General features: G+C 43.5%; 1 protein-coding gene across 1 annotated transcript in view; it reads right to left on the reverse strand.

Moving 5' to 3' along the window:
• Positions 1-11,707, reverse strand: part of ttll7 (tubulin tyrosine ligase-like family, member 7) — a 173,083-nt gene extending 161,376 nt beyond the window's left edge. Inside the window, exon 1 of the mRNA XM_056276406.1 lies at positions 11,569-11,707. The gene's annotated coding sequence lies outside the window, so the exon portion shown is untranslated. The remainder of the gene's footprint in view (positions 1-11,568) is intronic.
• Positions 11,708-13,486: the final 1,779 nt, after the last annotated feature.

Here is a 13,486-nt window from a genome sequence, read left to right on the forward strand (position 1 = left end):
ATTTTTGTCTGGATGACCAGTGTCTTTGTGGGGGGGCTGTTAGCATCACCAGTGATGCGGCTGTTCCATGCATACGACCTATGGGCCTGTGCTTGTCTACTGGCGCAACAGGCCTTGCTCTCCTGCCAACCCTGAAGAGTAATGGACATGTCAGGCTCTAATGATGTGTACACACACACACACACACACACACACACACACACAGGCATACATATTGATAAGATCGATTCTTATGTTCTGTCATGGGAGCATCTATTTCTTTTTTTTTAATTTCTTTGTTTTTTAATCCGCCTTTTTCTCTAATTGTATCCGGTCAATTACCCCACTCCTCCGAGCCGTCCTGGTTGCTGCTCCACCTCCTCTGCTGATCTGAGGAGGGCTACTACCACATGCCTCCTCTGGTACATGTGGAGTCGCCAGCCACTTCTTTTCACCTGACAGTGAGGAGTTTCTCCAGAGGGATATAGCATGTGGGAGGATCGCGCTACTCCTCCCTGTCCGTCCGTCCGTCCGTCCCCCTCCCCCCCCTCCCCAAACAGGCGCCCTGACTGACCAGAGGAGGCGCTAATGCAGCAATCAGGACACATACCCACATCAGGCTTCCCAGCCGAAGACACAGCCAACTTTGTCTGTAGGTACGCCCGACCAAGCCGGAGGTAACACAGGGATTCGATCCGGCAATCCCCATGTTGGTAGGCAACGGAATAGACCGCTACGCCACTCAGACGCCCCTGTGAGCGTCTGTTTCTATGTCTCTGTTTTATCAGATACATGTCGTCATTTTTCGTTTCTAAGTTTCCTTGTTTCACTTGTGGTGATTGTTCCCCTCTTGGAAAAGCGACGCTGACTGGTAGTTTATCCGATCAGACATGCTGAAGAGGTGGACCGGGGGGCTATAAAAGCAAAATCCCTGTGCTCCATCATCCTACAGATCATCCAAAGGACAGAGTTATTGTAAGCGGTTCTTGGTAATTATTAAAGATTGCCTTCGCAGGTGGCGAACCTGAACTCCACCTGCAGATTAACTCTGTTTGGGACACAATGGCATGCAAATTCCCTGTGTTGTATGCCAAGCCTGCCGACAGCACAGCTTAAAAAAAGAAAAGATGGGCATACCATACTTAAGTGTGATTGTATGTGTGATTGTATGTACATACATACATACAATCACACTTACATTTATTTTCTTTGGATTCTGTATAAACGTATTTCACTTTAGAGTCTCTACAGGTTAGCAAGATGCTTACTTTCTTAATTACAAAAATGTCAACTAAAAAAGGACATAACATGTAGGCAAATTAAAGAGATACTTGCATCAAAATCCGACTTTTCCTGTTGTTAATCGATGTAAGGAGTGTAGATGTGATAGATGAGACAAATCGTAGCCCTAAAACCACATTTATGGCCAGACGAGAGATATCGGCGGTCGAGTAACTGATTTCCGGTTGGCGAAAATGTGGTAACTTGCCGCGTCATGGTTGTGTCCAGATAGGCTACAGCAGTGTTTCTCAACCGGGGGTCCGCGAACCCCTAGTGGTCCGTGGTGTAATTGCAAGGGGTCCGTGAAGATAAAATATCTTTTAAAAAAAAGATCCTATGACATTTATAGAAATAGGATTATTTTACTCAAATGTGACTGAGACCTTTATCTACCTAAACTCTAAAGGGTAACAGGACTTTTTTCTCTAATTACATCTGTTTCACAAGTGTAATTTATTGTATTTTAATAAGAGATCTCGCTCCCGTTTGCATTGTTAAAAGTTACTGCATAAAAATTCTATTGTTACATATATCTGAAAGTTACTGAATACATATTCTGTGTTGTTACATATATCTGAAAGTTACTGAATACATATTCTGTTTTGTTACATATATCTGAAAGTTACTGCATAAGAATTCTGTTTTGTTACATATATCTGAAAGTTACTGCATAAAAATTCTGTTTTGTTAACTATATCTAAGTTACAACTGAAAGCTCTTATTTTTGCCCCAAAGAGTGAATGCATGCTATAATGCAATTTAAAATGCAGTTTCTACTGTTTCTACAAATTGCAACCCCCCTCCCCCAAGATCAGGTGGAGGGGTCCTCAGGGTAGATCAAAAATACGCAGGGGGTCCAGGACCCCAAAAAGGTTGAGAACCACTGGGCTACAGCTACCAACGGAAGTGACGCAAATTCTCAAACTCTCGCCGGGTGGATTTCGTTGCTATGGCGATAGGTGAAGGCGCATGTGGTAGTAGACATGGCGGCAGAAGAAGACACGGGCTACTTTCAAAGTTTCCCTTCCTATCGATCGTTTGAGTGAAATTTTAAAAAACTGGAGGAGGAAACTCTCACGAAATTTGTCGTTAGGGTTGACGCATAATGTCAAGCCCCGAAACTTCAAATCGCTCCGCTCCGCCATCTTTTGTTGACATCCAGCGGGCGAGATTCGCGTCACTTCCGTTGGTAGCTGTATCTTATCTAGCCACAACCGCGTTGAGGGTGGAGATGTGGAAGTGGAAGACGATTCCTCTTTCTAAGTGGAAGTTGACTATTCACCTCACGAATATGTTGCTCAACCAATACAACCGTATTCCTTCGAGCCAAAAGGGTGAGTCTCCGCTTTTATAGCGTCCCGTTACGGCCACGCCCTCTATGCTAATGATAATTCGTCTCGTCGCTCGCCATTTTTTTTTTTGTAAAGTGACGACAGAGCAGGAAGGGGGCTGTCACCAGTGAAGTTCTCGTTTTTCTACGGCAAGCTGTTTAGCCCACCCAGCCACACCCACATGACCGCCCTGAATTTCAGTAGCCAATAGCTATGAGATCATAAAATCACACCTGCTTTTCGGTTCTAATTCAAACCACCAGTGTTAAAAATGTGCTCAGAAACAGCATGAAAGTATCTCTTTAAGATTACAGTAACCATGGGAAATTTCCATTACTTTCACAGATTAAGTTCTTAAAGGTTTTCCTTGTGCTTCTAATCTATAGGGGCACCTGTGCTCCTCAAAATAAGAAAAACTAGAGTTTTATCTGACTGCACGACCTTAACATATAAATAACAACAATAATAATAACAACATATCAGACTTATATAGCACTTTTCCAAATACTCAAAGGCGCTTTACATCTGAGGCACAAGCAAAACAAAAGATGCAAAATATTACGGTCATTTCGGCTGATACCATTCCAACATTTTCCATTTCAATGCACAATTTTTTTATTTATTTTTTACTACTTTATTAATCCGCGTGGGGCAATTCTACATGGGGCAATAGTAATAGACTCATTCTGCCGAAAAGCACCACAGAGCGCCACAGGAGGTCATTCCTGCCTGTGGCCATCAAACTTTACAACTCCTCCCTCAGAATCAGACTGTCAAGACACTGAGTTAATGGTCATTGGATTGGCCCTGTCGAGTTTTGTTTGTCCTGCTTGTTGTGTGCTGCAGTAGTACAGTATAGATAGGGTGTTATGTGCACCATGCTTGTTGATATATTTTGTTCTTATTTCTATTTCTTATCTTTTATTTCTGTTTGTTTCTGTTTCTATTTTCTTATCTTGTTAGTTTTTAGTTATTAGAGCGTGAGTGTCTGTAATAGAACTCAATTTCCCCTCTGGGATAAATAACGTATTCTGATTGAATTCTTCCTCTGCATTTAACCCAGCCTAGCTGTGTAGCTAGGAACAGTGGGCAGCCGCCGTGCAGCAACCGGGGACCAGCTCCAGTTCATCTTGCCATGCCTCGGTCAGGGGCACAGACAGGAGCATTAACCCAGCGTTTCTCAAACCTCTCCTGGCGGACCACTTGCCCTGCATGTTTTAGATCTCTCCCTGTTCCAACACAGCTGATTTAAATGATCAACTCGTTATGAACTCCTGACGCTGCTTAATAACAGACTGATCATTTAAATCAGCTGTGTTGGAGCAGGGAGAGATCTAAAACATGCAGGACAAGTGGTCCTCCAGGAGAGGTTTGAGAAACGCTGCATTAACCCCATCATGCATGTCTTTTTGATATGGGAAGGAAACTGGAGCACCCGGAGAAAACCTACGCAGACACGGGGAAAACATGCAAACTCCACACAGAGGACAACCTGGGATGACCCCCAAGGTTGGACAACCCCGGGGCACGAACCCAGGATCTTCTTGCTGTGAGGCGACAGCGCTAACCACTGGGCCACCGTGCCGCATGAAACTAAGATACATGCACCATGAATCTTAGTTTCCACCAGTGTAGTTTTCTATTATTATACAATAGCTGTGATGCTTAGTGCAGATGCAGACGTCTAAAAAAGCACTCCTTTATTCCTACCTGTTCTGATTTGTTACTAAATACTGTTTCCAAGTGCATGCATTCACTGAAGGAGACGAATACAAATTACTTCAACAAATGAAGAAAACGTCACATTTACTTTGGTATAACATTTTCAAACACCTTTACTCTTACATTTGTTCTACAACAGGTCATTCCTTAAAGCGTCCCTGTAAAATGCAACGGTCACACTGTCGCCTCAAGTCAAAACTATCCATCCATCCATCTATCCATTATCCAAACCACTTATCCTGCTCTCAGGGTTGTAGGGATGTTGGAGCCTATCCCAGCACTCGTTAGGCAGCAGGTGGGGAGACACCCTGGACAGGCCGACAGGCCATCACAGGGCCGACTCACACATATACACACATTCATACCTAGGACACTTTAGTACCGCCAATTCACCTGACCTACATATCTTTGGACAGCAGAAGGAAACCGGAGCACCCGGAGGAAACCCACGCAGACACGGGGAGAACATGCAAACTCCTCACAGAGGACGACCCCCAAGGTTGGATTACCCCAGGGCTTGAACCCAGGACCTTCTTGCTGCGGTTGCCTCACAGCAAGAAGGTCCTGGGTTCGAGCCCCTGGGTAGTCCAACCTTGGGGGTCGTCCCAGGTCGTCCTCTGTGTGGAGTTTGTATGTTCTCCCCGTGTCTGCGTGGGTTTCCTCCGGGTGCTCTGGTTTCCTCCCACAGTCCAAAGACATGTAGGTCAGGTGAATCAGCCATACTAAATTGTCCCTAGTTGTGTGTGTGTGTGTGTGTGTGTGTGTGTGTGTGTGTGTGTGTGTGTGTGTGTGTGTGTGTGTGTGTGTGTGTGTGTGTGTGAGCCCTGTGATGGCCTGGCAGCCTGTCCAGGGTGTCTCCCTGCCTGCCGCCCAATGACTGCCGGGATAGGATGCTGGCCCGCGACCTTGAGAGCAGGATAAGTGGTTTGGATAATGGATGGATGGATTTTCAAACATCTTTACTCTTACATTTGTTCTACAACAGATCAGTCCTTAATGTTTCCCTGTAAAATGCAGCTGTCACAATGCTGTTTCAAGTCAAAACCAATTTTTGTTAAAGTAAAAAAGAGCCTACTTTCATTGTAGGCTGCTGCACCTCCTGTCTTTCCATCAACGCCTGTCATCTCCATAGCGATAGTACATTTTTAGACTGTTATTGGCCGATACCGATAAGCCAACTGATATATCGTGCACCCCTACATAGACAGAGGTTCTCATGTTTTCATGGGGATAACTGAACTTCTCCTATAAACCACAAGATGGCCTCCTTTCCCCTATTTTCAAAGTGAATGAGGTAGGACCCCTGAGTAAATAAAACACTGAAATAAAACTACAGATATTCCTCTGACAAAGAGCGACTACTTTTAGGGGCAGCAGGGGTTTGTATGTCAGTTGTCATATTTTCCACTATTCACCCGAAAGGGGAAATCCTTTCACACCCCAGAAGAGGTAGGTTTTAATATCTTACTCAAGGATGCTTTGATAGGTAGCTTGGTATGGGAATTGAACCTTGGCCCTGCAGCTGGGTGGGGCTGCAACTTCACGTCAGCCCATCCTGCCGACCAACAAGAAACGTAGGATGGCAAGCCTTGCTCAAAGATATTTCAACTAGGCGGACAGTCAGTTAAGTGGGAATTTAACCTACAAATTCTTGCCCACACTGACCTCTTACAAACCACAAAGCCCAACCAGCTGGAAGGGTCTGGGTTCCAGCCTAGAGCACACATCCTACGGTAGCATCCGTTAGCAAGGGAGTGAATCCATCCCAGATCTAGCAGAGCTGTTCTGTTATTGACCCTGCACTCTGGACTTTCTCTAGACGTTGTATGTTCTGTTGAATGCTATGTGGAGTTTGCATGTTCTTCCTGTGCTCACATTGGTTTCATCCAGGCAGTCTAGTTTCCTCCCACAGTCCAAACGCATACATGCCGGGTGAATCCAAGGCTCTAAAATGGCCCTGTAGATATGAATGGTGTATAATAAGCAAGTGTGTGTGTGTGTGTGTGTGTGTGTGTGTGTGTGTGTGTGTGTGCGTGGGGGGTTCCTATAATGGACTGGCAATCTGTCCAGGGAGTCTCTCTGCCTTCTGCCCAATGCTGGCTGGGATACCCTCTCCCTGCGTCCCTGAACTGGCCTAAGCAGAGAATAAATAAATTAATAAATGGCTGAATGAAAAATAGCTGAATTCTAGTTGGGATGTTTAACGAATCAGCGATTTGTGGTTTATACTGTGTTATTGACATTACAGGTCTACACCCTTCTCAATTTGGGCACATTCCTGGCCTTCTTGTCTTACCTAAGTTTTCAGTCTTTCTAAATTCATTCCATCCATCCAATATCCAATCCGCTTATCCTGCTCTCAGGGTCGTGGGGATGCTGGAGTCTATCCCAACAGTCATTGAGTGGCAGGCGGGGAGACATCCTGGACAGGCTGCCAGACCATCACAACACAGGGCCCACACACACACACACACACACACAAACACATTCACCCCTAGGGACAATTTAGTACGGCCGATTCACCTGACCTACATGTCTTTGGACTGTGGGGGGGAAACCGTCTTTCTAAACTGTGCTATCTAATTCAGCAGAAAATCCCCAAAATAAAAAGACTTACACTAAATAATAGTGTAGTTCTTTTGTTGTAAATCTTGTCAGTCTACTGGAAGTATTTTTTATGATTTTTCTGTGGGGTCAACTACGAATGTCTGAAATTTAAAAATTTAAGCAAAACACAGGGATGACTGCTTGTAACGTGGATTCTCTCTTGTATGCTGTAATCTTTTACAGTCAGCAACAGAAAATGACAGTGAAAATAATTTTTCACTGTCATTCCACACAGTGATGTCTTAATGACTAAATCCTCAAGATGGCATCATTGACGTAAATGCCTCAAGTCTTTCACCAAATTCTGTTCAGCAGGAACCTTAAATCAATGTAACGCTCCGCTGCAGTAACAGTCTGTCTCCAGCAGAGGGCTGACGGAGGCTGGCAGTGCTCGGCTAGATGTCCTTATGGATGCTGAGGTCATGTTTTTTTTCTCTGCCACACAGGAAAGAAAGGACTCATTGTGTAGAGTCAGCTCTTCAAAAACCTCATCTGCATCCCTCTCTGTTCACCAACACCTTCAACTCAAGATAAATGGATGCTTGTCAGTAGGGCAGTGTGCTACGCCAACTTCCCTCCACATCCTGCACGTGCGGAGAGGGTTTACAACACATCGAGTTGCAGCCTTCAATGTAGACATCTTCTGGAAAGCAAAGGTCTGTTATTAATCCTGTTGGCCCACCCTCAAAAAAATGTCCAATTTTGATAAAGGTTTAGGTTAAGGCCATGGGACAGTGGGTTAAAACACAACAACACTACAAAAGTAATCCTTACACAAATACTAGCGTGCTAACACATAAAAAAAAATCAAATACAGCTCCTTTATTTCAAAGGCAAAAATGCAATGACAACACCAATAGCTTTGCCGGAGACGCGCTAAAGGAGAGGGTTGACGTGAAACAGCAGGCTCCATTTGTAACTTAACAGCCGGTGACAACACCAAGAGGAAGAGTCAGCAGAACGTCCCCGCGGGACGCGTTTGACGCTCCCGTCCCCTCCCTTGCATGAGAGAGCATCTTCAAAGAGGACTACAAATACAGAATCAATGAAGGGGGGGGGGGCACCAGCATTTAGCTTTGTCTTATAATGAATGAGTGGGGGGGGCTTTCTTTTATTTGTGTGTCATGTATACTATGGTCCTGCAAACCAACCGTGAACAGCTGCCTGGGGGTAATTAGGACCATCCATCCATTATCCAAACCACTTATCCTGCTCTCAGGGTCACAGGGATGCTGGAGCCTATCCCAGCAGTCGCTGGGCGGCAGGCGGGGAGACACCCTGGACAGGCCGCCAGGCCATCACACAGGGCCGACACACACACACACACAAACACACACATTCATACCTAGGGACAATTTAGTATGGCCGATTCACCTGACCTACATGTCTTTGGACTGTGGGAGGAAACCGGAGCCCCCGGAGCAAACCCACACAGACACGGGGAGAACATACAAACTCCACACTGAGGACGACCCCCAAAGCTCGAACCCCGGGGCTCGAACCCAGGAACGTCTTGCTGTGAGGCGATGACGCTAAGCACTGCACCACCGTGCCGCCGTAATTAGGACCATTCAGTGAAAATGGGGCAGGTACCATATATGTGTGCTGTAATACTGCACTTGCTGCACTGAAAGCCAGACGCAAAACAAAAGTGCTCTTAAGGAGGAAAAAGGACCCCCATTTTTTACTATAGTTACTCTTTAGTATTTAGGCTGTTTTTAACATTTGAATGCACCCCATTTAGTGCAATCACCCTGGCATCTTTCCACACCAGAATGACCCAAAACACACACTCACAGGGTCTCTTATGTAACTGCTAGTCCTCCTTCTAGGTCCATCTATCTGGCCGCTACTGCAGCCTTATCCTCTCTGGAAGCAAATAGTGGAATAATGTCTGAGTTTGTTGAATGCCCTCACAACAAAGAAGAGCGAGTGGGTTTAGAATTGCCAGTGGGTCTAAAATTAGCCCGAACTGGAGACCCAACTCTGGCTCCACGCTAACTTTCGGAAACGAGGGCGGAGCAAGTGTGGGAACTGGCAACCCACTGTAAATGAACTGTACCCACAAACAGCTGAACACCAAATTTAACTTCCTTAGCTTGGAGCTGCAGCAATACAGCCTGAAAAAAAAAAAGGTCAAATGTAAACCACAGTCACAGCCTGTTAAAAAGCATTTATGACAACAGAGTCGCTTTCTGACCTTGTTTTCTCCTAGACAATATGCAGCCAAATTGTCTGAGAGAACAGGCACTATGTTCGGTTCAGTGGGAAAATGGGCCTGTGTTCATAAGCATTTGCACCTCTGTGTCAAAGTAGGTTTTGCAAACATAGGAGGATTATAATTGCAAATGAATATGGTTTTAAGCTGTTAATCAAACACTGAGCCATTGCTCCTTATCTAATACTGGGAGATTATTACCAGATTAGACTGACTTTCAACCCAGCAGGGGCCAACAAGCAAGTAAGCTTTCGAGGGGCTGTGTGGATTTGTGAAATCACTGACATTACATGAAGGCAGCCCAGGGCTGAAACAACTGAAACATAAACTAATTGTTGAAATCACCTACAGGTAAATGCAAACATGCACCTAGCATTGGGAATGTGAGTTGCAAAATGACAAGATTGCAACTGGTAAATTGAACCATCCATCCATCCATCCATTATCCAAACTGCTTATCCTGTTCCCAGGGTCGTGGGGATGCTGGAGCCTATCCCAAATTTGGTAAATCGAACCAATCAATTAATTAATAACTAGGCTTTTTTTCCGGGTGTACCATTTCCCAGTATAGAATATTGCCAAGTAAGATATCAGCAGGGGAATGCAACGTATGACATGAGAATTTTAACACGTAAACTTGATAAATTATCTGAAAGTAGGGACAAAGCTGCTATGAATTTGCAGCAGGCTAAGTGAAGAGATCTCATTCATGTCATATAACTACCAAAAGTCTGTGGCCTAAAATTAGATAAAAGATAAGCCATATCATATTACTCATAATAGCCTTATCTTTGGGATATGTCGGTAAAGTAAGATGTTGTCCAGAGACCTTATTTCATGCTAGGGGTGATCAATCCATCATGTTCCCCGCTGGGAACAGTCATCTCAAGATGGTCTCAATTTCAAACTTAACACTGCTGTCTGAACATAATCAGACCAAATCAAATTAAATAAATGTAACTTTTCCACAAATCCATATCTTCTATTTAGATGACTTGATTCAGACTGAGCTCACCAGATTCAGACTGGACTTAAGACTTTTCCAGGGCTACCTTCATTCTGTAAATGGTCACTAGTGGCACCTTTCGCTAACATGAATCATCTACTATTACTATTGCTGTCGGCTATTACTATTGTGCTCTTACTTACCTAGACAAGACATCATTATTATCGGTGTCTACCATTGTTCCCTCCTTCAAGTTGCAACTGATAATTTTTGCTCTTATGACGATAATATCCCTGTTGTGATATGTGTCAAAGTAAACCTACTTTGTATTTCGATTCTCCTGGTCACCACCTCTTGATGGTCGAAGACATAATCACACTAAATGCACTCAGCATGACATGTACTCTCAGCTATATTACAATTTAACAAATATACTACCACTACTGCCACTTCATATAGTACTATCATGACATAATTACTGTCCAATACATGTGATACTATTACTGCTTCAGAAAGTACTACTATGGTGTGATTTCTATTTAACAAATTTACTGCTATTACTTCATATAGTACTAGTATGACATGATTACTATTTAACAAATCTGCTACTTACTACTTCATAAAGTATTACTATGGGGTGATTTCAATTTAACAAATTTACTACTATTACTTCATACAGTACTAGTATGACATGATTACTATTTAACAAATCTGCTACTTACTACTTCATAAAGTACGACTATGATATGATTACTACGTAGTGCTCTGTGGTGGCAGCTGGCAACACTCGAGTTCCATCTGCTAATTGCTGACTGTGAGGTTAGTGGCTTTAGATAAAAGCGTCTGCCAAACGAGTAAATGCCAATGGAAATGTGAACGTAAGCAGAGAATCGCGCAGGCCGAAGAAATATTGATTTCTCAGGGATTCCTGCAGAGGCAGCTGGAGCTAAGAGGCTGTGCAGACTCCCACGGCAGCTAACGGGGACATGTCACCGCAAACCATCCAATATGGTACCCTCTGTTACATCCTCCAGATCACTGGGAGACAGCAGGCCACCTCTTTAAGGGTGACCACAAGCCCGATTTTAGTAGCTAATGATTCCTAGTGATGGGTGCCTTTAGGAAAGCGTTTCTGATAAACTGCGAAGACATGAAGCCGGCCTGACCGCTGTGATTTATCGGGTAGACAGGGTCAGCTCTCCGGCCACCTTGCCCGGGTCAGGTGGAGTGATGACGGGCAAGGAGAGAACCCTAGCAACGCGGCTATCGCCACCAGCCACCGCTAATATTAGTGTGAGCACAGAAAGCAAACTGTCTGGCCAAATGTCAAAGAGGTGACTGCGAAAGAAAACATAAATACTGGCGCATGATAATGTAAAAAGTGATTGTGGTGAACCAGAGTGACGCTGTATGCCGTTCTGTGGCTAGGTTTAGCCGAGCTAAGTGGCTAGCTATGACGGGAATGAGAAAGCGAAGCAACCCACCTTATTTATTCCAAACACCGGCGACACATGGGATGAAAACTGGTCTCTAGAATAGAAGCTGGGACATCTCTTTTAAACGCTCAGGTTTTAATTATTAGCACCGTCGTTGTTATAGCTCTGGACTGGAACAACACCTGACGTTGTCAGACGCAGAAATCTGAGGCTTGTAGTCCGGGGGGGGCGTGGGTGAAACCATTCATTCTGGGGGGGGGGGGGGGCCGAAGGAAGCGCTGAATGTTGTGTTATCCCGTTTCATGTTAAACTGTGATCTATTTCGGGGGGGGGGGGCACACAAGTTCAGCTACAACTCCAAATTATGATACATGGGTGAGTCTTCAATTTGGGGCACTTCTGGCTTTTGAAATTTAAAAACAAAATACATTTCTTTAAAATCTGTTTTTTTTTTCAGAAGCTCTAACAAATATCTTGGCATTGCTTTGCTCGTCCTACAAAATAAGTTTGATATTATGAGGTGATGCTTTTTTTCAAATTTGCAACAGCAAAATGTGATGGTAATGAGACGTGATGGTAATGACAGTTTTCACTTTTGGAGAAAAAGTCTTAGACTTGCTAACCTAACTCGTTAGCTAACATACAATGTACAATGAATATACGTGAATAAAGTGAAATTTCTTATTTCTCAACTAAAATCCTCAATTACTAACTTGTTTGGTAATGATGCCTAATAAACATACTCTCAGATCAGGACATATAAATCTTCACATTACTGACATTTGTGGACATGAAAAAGTCACGTTTCTGCCATGACTGGTCACGCGCCTCTGGCACTTCTCATTTCCATGGCAACCACATTGTTGTTGTTTGAAAGAACGTTATTGCTCTAAAATGTGGGGTGTGATGGTAATGACAGATGTATGAGGGACAGCGATATTTAACTATAAAAAATGTGCAAATTGCACCTATATAAACCATGTGAATTTGAAATATGTCTTTTTAAATTATTATGAGAACATGCAAAGTAAAGCTTTGGTGCATTTAACCATATTTATTACTTTATTACAGAGGGGAAGTTAAAAAGTCTGGGTTGGGGATAGGCCCAAAACAGTGACATTCTGGCACATTTGAATTTTCCACATACTGGAAAAGTATTAAAATTTCATCACTGAGACACAAATCTTTTTTTTTCATAGCTAACACAACCTAACTCTAACAAATACAATAATTGTTTTTTCCCAAAAAAAGAAAATCTACCCTGGGGACAGAAAAACTCCCTTAACTGAAGAATCACCCACATAGCCTATATTTCTGTTCTAATACAGCTGTTTACTTTAGACCGCATTGTGACTACTTTTAAACCGCCAAGTTTAGTTAGTTCAGGACTATTGAACATGTTAATCATAGAAAGTTGTTTGTTAAATTGAGTCAAAGAGGGGTCCCTAAATACATTGTAAGAATTCTGGCTTATTGGTATGCCCACCAGACTATGCAAGTGAAATGGGGTAATAGTGTTTCAGCCCCATTTGGGGTTAGCAATGGTGTCAGACTAGGGGGAATTCTGTCTCCAGTTCTCTACAATTTATATATTGATGATTTGTCCAAGCTGCTGAAAGCCTGTAACACTGGGTGCATGACTGATAATACCTTGGTGAAACATATTATGTATGCAGATGACCTTGTCCTCCTTAGTCCCTGCAGTGCTGGTCTCCAGCAGCTCCTTGATATATGTTCTGTGTATGGTGTGGAGCATGATATCAAATACAATGCTAGTAAGAGTGTTGTCATGATCTGCAGAACCAAAGAGGTCAATTATCTAAAATTTCTTGATTTTAAATTGTCTGATAATAATCCTGTGGTATGTAATAAGGTGAAATATGTTGAGCGCTATATTACTGAACAAATGACAGACGATGATGATAGTTCTAGGCAATGCCACATGATGTATGCACAAGCAAAACAC

This window comes from Lampris incognitus, chromosome 3 (assembly GCF_029633865.1).
Source record: "Lampris incognitus isolate fLamInc1 chromosome 3, fLamInc1.hap2, whole genome shotgun sequence".
Taxonomy (NCBI): domain Eukaryota; kingdom Metazoa; phylum Chordata; class Actinopteri; order Lampriformes; family Lampridae; genus Lampris; species Lampris incognitus.